Below are 6,277 nucleotides of genomic sequence, written 5' to 3'. Positions count from 1 at the left end.
TGCAAGGCGGACCATCTGGTCCCTCTTGCTGAGCCTTGTCTGCAGCAGCCTTTCCCAACCTGGCGCCCTCCAGATGCTTTGGCCCACATCTCCCACCAACCACAGCTGCTGGGTGGGGCTGCTGGGAGTTGCGGGCCAGAACATCTGGAGGGCACCTGGTTGGGGAAGGCCGGTCTGTTCTATTGACTGGCAGGAGCTCTCCAAAGTTTCGGAGGAGGGGGGGGGTCTTTCCCAACCCTACCTGGAAGAATGTTTTGATTACAGATCAGCGTGCAGGCAATGAAGCAGCAGAGATCACTCCCGTAAAGTCGAGCGCATGCAGAAAAAGTTTTGGACAAACAATAGTAGGAGGCAGCATATGATAAGGCACGCGAGTCCTTTTAGGGAAGGTGGCAGGTCAAGGTCAGAGTCCAATGAATGAATTTCAAGAGTGTCAGGAAGGGAGATGGGGCAGAGTCAGCCTTGCCTTGTGTAGGGCCAGGGAGCCGAGCCAGTCATCTTCTGCTGATTGTTGCCTCTAGTCGTGGATCCTTGGTAGCGGGAGTTCTCAGAGGCAAAGGGGTCCTCCAAAGGTTGCTGGTGCATCCGGCGTATTCAAATGGCATGGTTGTATAAAGGTAGCAGTTCCCAGAGCGCAAGGTTGCATCCAGTAAACAAAGCAAAGATAAAATACTACATTTTCGATAGGTAGGGGGCTGGATGCAGGTACAAGCATCTGGCATGTAAGTCCTTTTCCGGGAGTTGCGTTGATAAGTCCAAGGTGGGTCTTCTGACGCAGAGTCTGTGGCTGGGGAGCGGGGTAGGCCCAGGCTCCTCTTGCGGGTGGTGGTTGTGCCTTCTCTGGGAGCGTCTGAGCCGTCTGGAGTCTCAGTTGTCTTGGGTCTCCAAGAAGTTTGTGCTCCCACCTTTGGACAAAACAGACACAAACAAAAACCTGTTAGGCTTGTCCTCAACACGGCGTTGCCTCTTGGCTCTGACCCCATTTTGGGGAAGGCCAAGAGGCTGGGGCTGTGTCATCACAAAGGAGAAGGGGGCAAGTTGTTGCTCCCTCCCTCTGGGCTTAGTGAGGCGAGCCTGAGGTGGCTCCCCTCCTCTGGGTTAGGAGGGTGAGCCGTTTGCTCAAGATCTTGTTGGTCCATCCTCACAGCGATAGTGGGTGTGGACGATTTGTGGCTCCCCCCTTCTGGGGTTAGGGGGCAAGCTGGTTCCTCATACTGGCGGTGGCCTCTGAAGTGTTTGACGTAGATATCTTGGGACCACCAGATGGTGTTATTACAACTGCCATCAACCCCAGCATGCACAGCTACTGGCTGAGACTGATGGGAGTGGTAGCCGCATGACATCTGGAGGGCCACAGTTTCCCCCTCCCAGCTACTTGGAATGAAGCCTGCAGAAGCGGAGGAAGTGCTCTTCGTTGACAAGGATGCAGTCGTTTTTGTCATTGGAAACTATGGTCTCCTCTACATCCTTCCCCTCTCTTGGCTGTCAAGGGATGGAGAACCGGTGGCCCTCCAGCTATTATTGGACTCCAACTTGCATCATCTCTGACCATTGGGCATGCTGGCTGAAACTGATGGGAGTTTGAGTCCAACAACATCTGGAAGTTTCCACATCCCTGATGTATAGTGTAAGTGCCAAGGGGTAGACACTTTTCTTTTGCTCTTTTAGATGATTTGACAACAATTTCCTAAATAGCTCTCTTTTTAATAAGAAATTGCAGAATGGAGGAGCTTGCCAAGAGGATAAAGAACTAGAACTTGTGGGCGTCCAGCGAAACTGAATGTTGGAGGATGCATGACAGACAAAAGAAAGTACTTCACACAGTGCATAGTTAAACTATTCCCTTTCACTTTAAAAGAGGATTACACGAATTCATGGAAGACAATACTATCAATGGCAACTGGGCATGAAGGCTCTGTTCTGCTGGAAACCACAGGAGGGAACAGTGCTCTTGTGCTCAGGTCCTGCTTGTGGGCTTCCGACAGACATCATTATTTTACTTATTTGAGTTATATCCCGCCCTTCCTCCCAGTTGGAGCCCAGACATCTGGTTGGCTATGATTAACACTGAACACAATCCATTGTTGGTCAAGCATATGATACAGCCCCATGTATACGGTACTTAAAACAAACTTGGAAAAAGTCTTATGTATGATTTTTTATTTGTCACTAAATAATACAATTTTTAATAACACCTCTTCAGGATTGACCTGTCAGCACAGCCATGCAAACAGCCCCCAGACTCTCAAATTATACAGATAATGCCTGCCAAGAGCACACACAAGACAGCTCACAACTGGACTGTGTAGTAAAGGAAGACTTGTGCAGAAGAAGGACATTTCTTAAACTAGAATGTGAACAGAAAGGAATATAATGTACGCTGAGCTTGTAAATGTTGTGCAAGATTCTGCAACAACCTTTATATGGCACAGTACAGACTGTTACACACAGTCATCTCTCTGAGGCAACGGGTGTACAGGTTTCAAGCTTTGTCCTTTATGAGCGTCTCCAGGTCAGATGACAGCTGCATTTCAGATGCACAATCATCAATTTATGAGCAGACAACCAAAATGATTTTCGGATTAAAGTTACTATAAACTATAAATCACACAAACCTTTCCTTCCAGGCATTAAGGAAGAGTCCCAAGATTGTTTAAAGCAGGGATGGGGAGCCTGTGGCCCTCCAGATGTTGGAATTCAACTCCCATCATTCTAGCCATCCTTGACTGGGCCAATGAGAACTAGAGTCCAACATCTGGAACATTACCGGTTTCTACTTCTTCTGCCATGGTACAAGAGCAACAGTCACTAAACTGTGCAGTTATGTAAGGAAACCAATTCAGATTTCTTTGAAAAAACCAACCCACAATCCTAAAGTCTAAAAAGGCAGGCTGTGTTTTCGGTCTAATAAGGATTACATATTAAATGTGAATACTGCTTACTTACATGGTAGAGTTGATGCAGTAAAAGAATCTCAAGACTGAGCTACAAACCTGTTTGAATCTCGTGTTTGCCATGAGCTCAACAGGTGGGCTTAAGAAAGCTACTACGCTCTCTCTTGGCCTCATTCTATCCCAGTTTGCAATACCAGAATAATTCTGACCTACCTTACAGGACTGTTGTAAGGATTACAGGATAATACATACAGAACACTTTGAACATTTAAAAAGTGGTATATAAATACTAAGTACAGTAGTGTAGTGGCAAATTCAGAAGTGCAGGGTCCCTTCGTGATAGTCACAGTCACGCACATCCCATTTTTTTTGCTGCTGCTGGGTTGAGAATTAGGTCCCTGTTAATGCCTTCTTCCACAACAGACATCCCTGGGAGTCAATAAGCATGAAAGGGGAGTACGTTAGCTGCTGAGAAGAGTCTTCTCAGTGGCTGACTCATTTCCTTTCATTCTGATTGGCTCCAATCAACAGGAAAGGACAAGGAAGCACGGTAGAAAATTCTCCTCAGTAGCCAGCACATTCCCCTTTCATGCTGATTGGCTTGTAAGATGCTGGAGACATAAGAACCTTACTCCCAAAAAAGTAAGGAGTTTTAAGACCCCCTGAAACCCTAGTCAACTACACCCCTGACTAAGTATTAGTGACGTATTTTCTACTGAAAGGAAGGCTTTGCTAGCGCAGCTAGTTCAGCTAACTGATTCAGTCTTTGCACAGCATGGTTTGCAAGTCGGGAGCCGCTCTTGGGGATCTGCAGTCCTTCCTCCTTGTGCACACTAAATACACGAGCACACGTGCTAACCACAGTTCCTTTGTAAGCCACCATTCAGGAATGGGAACAAGGAAGCTGCCGTATATACAGAGATGACTGCTGCATGTATCTTACTATTGTCTCCATTGAATGGCACCAGCTCTCCCAGGTTTCAGGCAGGCATCTTTCCCCAACCATACCAGGAGATGCCAGTGGGGATTGAACCTGGGAAAAGCGATCCACCTCTCGTTTGCAAACCAACGGTTACAAATCTGGGAAGCTGGTCAGCAGTTCTGCACATGGTTGAAGCTGAAAAGGGAAGAGAGGGTGAACCTGCTCTGTGTGCGGCATGTGCATACGCAAGAGGAGAAAGCACACATCACCAACTCTGGCTCCCAGTTAGCAAGCCATGGTTTATACAGGGAACCCAAGTTCCAGCTGCATCAAGCTCACGTAACACATGCAAAACGTACACAAGATTCTAACAGCTAGAGATTGTTCCCCTGGCAAGCCTGACTTCAGAAGCTTGGGCTGTAACAAGTGATTCAAAGCAATGCTGAAGCCAAGCCTTAACATTAGCACGCAGACTGCACCTACGAGGCAAAGAGGAAGGGCCACACTACGTAGGGCTCAGTGGCCAAGAACCTACAAATCCAACACTTGACACATAGGAACTGAAATCTGTTTCCAGCACTGGCGGTACAGCACAGAAATCAAGGGTGGGCTGATTTGCGTGGTCTACTCCAACATTGGAATCCCTGCCACACCAATGTGTTTTAAATTTAAGCATGCCTAGTTAGGATCCCTTAGCACAGGTCATTTGGGCCTAATCCAACAGGAGTTCCTGAGTGTGCCACTTCTTAGATTTAATACACATCCTCAGGAACTCCTAAACTAGTGTTCAGCTGGGTCCCCAGATGTTACTGGAAGGCAATTCACATCATCTCCAGCCATATTAGCCAAGAGTCAGGGAATTGCAGTCCAACATCTGGGGACCTCAGGTTGAAGAACCCTGATCAGTGACCTGTCTTTAGTGATCCTGTGAATGCCCTCTTGCATTCACCTGCTAGATCAAGGCCGACCTAGAGCAGAATTCTTGTAGTCTTAGCACCCGGATAGGCATTAAGTGGGCCACCACCAAAACGTTTGCCCATCTCTGGTATAACTTCCGTCAGGGAACAGGACACTAGCTTGCTACCACTCTCAGCACAGTAGGGACATCAGTATGGTGATAATCCCCATCTCCAGTTCAAATAGCTGTACATGCTTAGATTCTAAGATACGTATCCAAGACAATCTACATGTACAAGCAGTCTCGTTTAACCAAAAGCAACGTTTTCAAGCTTTTTTTGCCTTTAGGCCTCCACCACGAATAAAAGAATGCCTGTCCAACACCAATCTTCAAAATGCTCTGAATGCAGTCTTCAAGTTCCTTGGGGGGATGGATGGGCAAGGAAGGGAGCTGTACCTGCTGTTTAACAACTGCTGGCCCACACTAAGCATGCATTCAATTTAACCCAAGAGGACTCTAGCAGTTTCACACTGATGTGGTGGTTTTTAAAAGCCCCCAAGCAAGCACAACTTGCTTCTTTTCGTAAGCAAATGCATGTGTGTTTGTAGAGCTCTTGGACTAACCCTCCCCCCCAAAAAATCTCTTTTTTTTAAAAAAATGGACTGGACAAGAGAATTTCACAGCCAACAAATAATTTAAAAAAAAATACTGTAACCTGTATTCTTCTTCACGCACACACTCACAAAATTGCATGTGAATATTAAATGTCATGCCCATTTCCTAACTCAGGAATATAAAGTGCCACAACAGCTTCTCTCAGTGCAAAATAAACATTTTATAGATTCCGCTTTCCAAAACACAGCTACATCCCATTTCAGGTTTTGTAAGCTGTTTAAGGACACACACGAAGCGCTCTTACGAAGATTACTGCAGGAGTAGGTACTCACGCCCACCCCACAGCTGCAAATGTTACATGCGCTGAAAAGCCCTTTCCAGAGCTCACACTTCCTCTCAGCGCATACAAGTGTCACAATTTGCATCACCAAAGGAGCCACGGCTTGAAGGACTGTATGCATGCAGACACCACTTTCCCTCCACCGAAATGCATTAGAATATAGGGGCACTATGCCAGCCAGCGAAACTGTAGACACTCGGACCTTCCATGCCAGAGCAGATCACAGTGACCAATTCTAAAACACATTGGGGTAACTTCACTGGACTAATTTTGGGTGTGTACAGTTAAGATAGGCCTTTATTCTTGCAGATCATGAAATAATTTCACACTCTCGTACTTAAAAGAGGTGTCCTATAATATACTGGCTGACACAGGACCACAGCAGCGCCTCTGTTCCTCCTCTCTACCTCCTGAACAGGCCAGGTGGAGCTGGGATGGGTGGTCATGGCAGCAGGAGTTTCACTGAGAGGGCAGGAAGGGGCCCTACAGTTGGCAGTAGCAACCAGAGCCAGTAGTTGCTAGTCATCCAGAGGCTAGTTCACAGGCTCCTAGGTCAAATAGTCTAAAATCAGGCCAGCTCCACTACTTTGGAAGTGGGTACAGCAAGT

Source organism: Rhineura floridana, chromosome 17, assembly GCF_030035675.1.
Source record: "Rhineura floridana isolate rRhiFlo1 chromosome 17, rRhiFlo1.hap2, whole genome shotgun sequence".
In the NCBI taxonomy this organism is placed as follows: domain Eukaryota; kingdom Metazoa; phylum Chordata; class Lepidosauria; order Squamata; family Rhineuridae; genus Rhineura; species Rhineura floridana.
The sequence above is the reverse complement of the archived record's forward strand: the minus strand, read 5'-3'. Positions refer to the sequence as shown.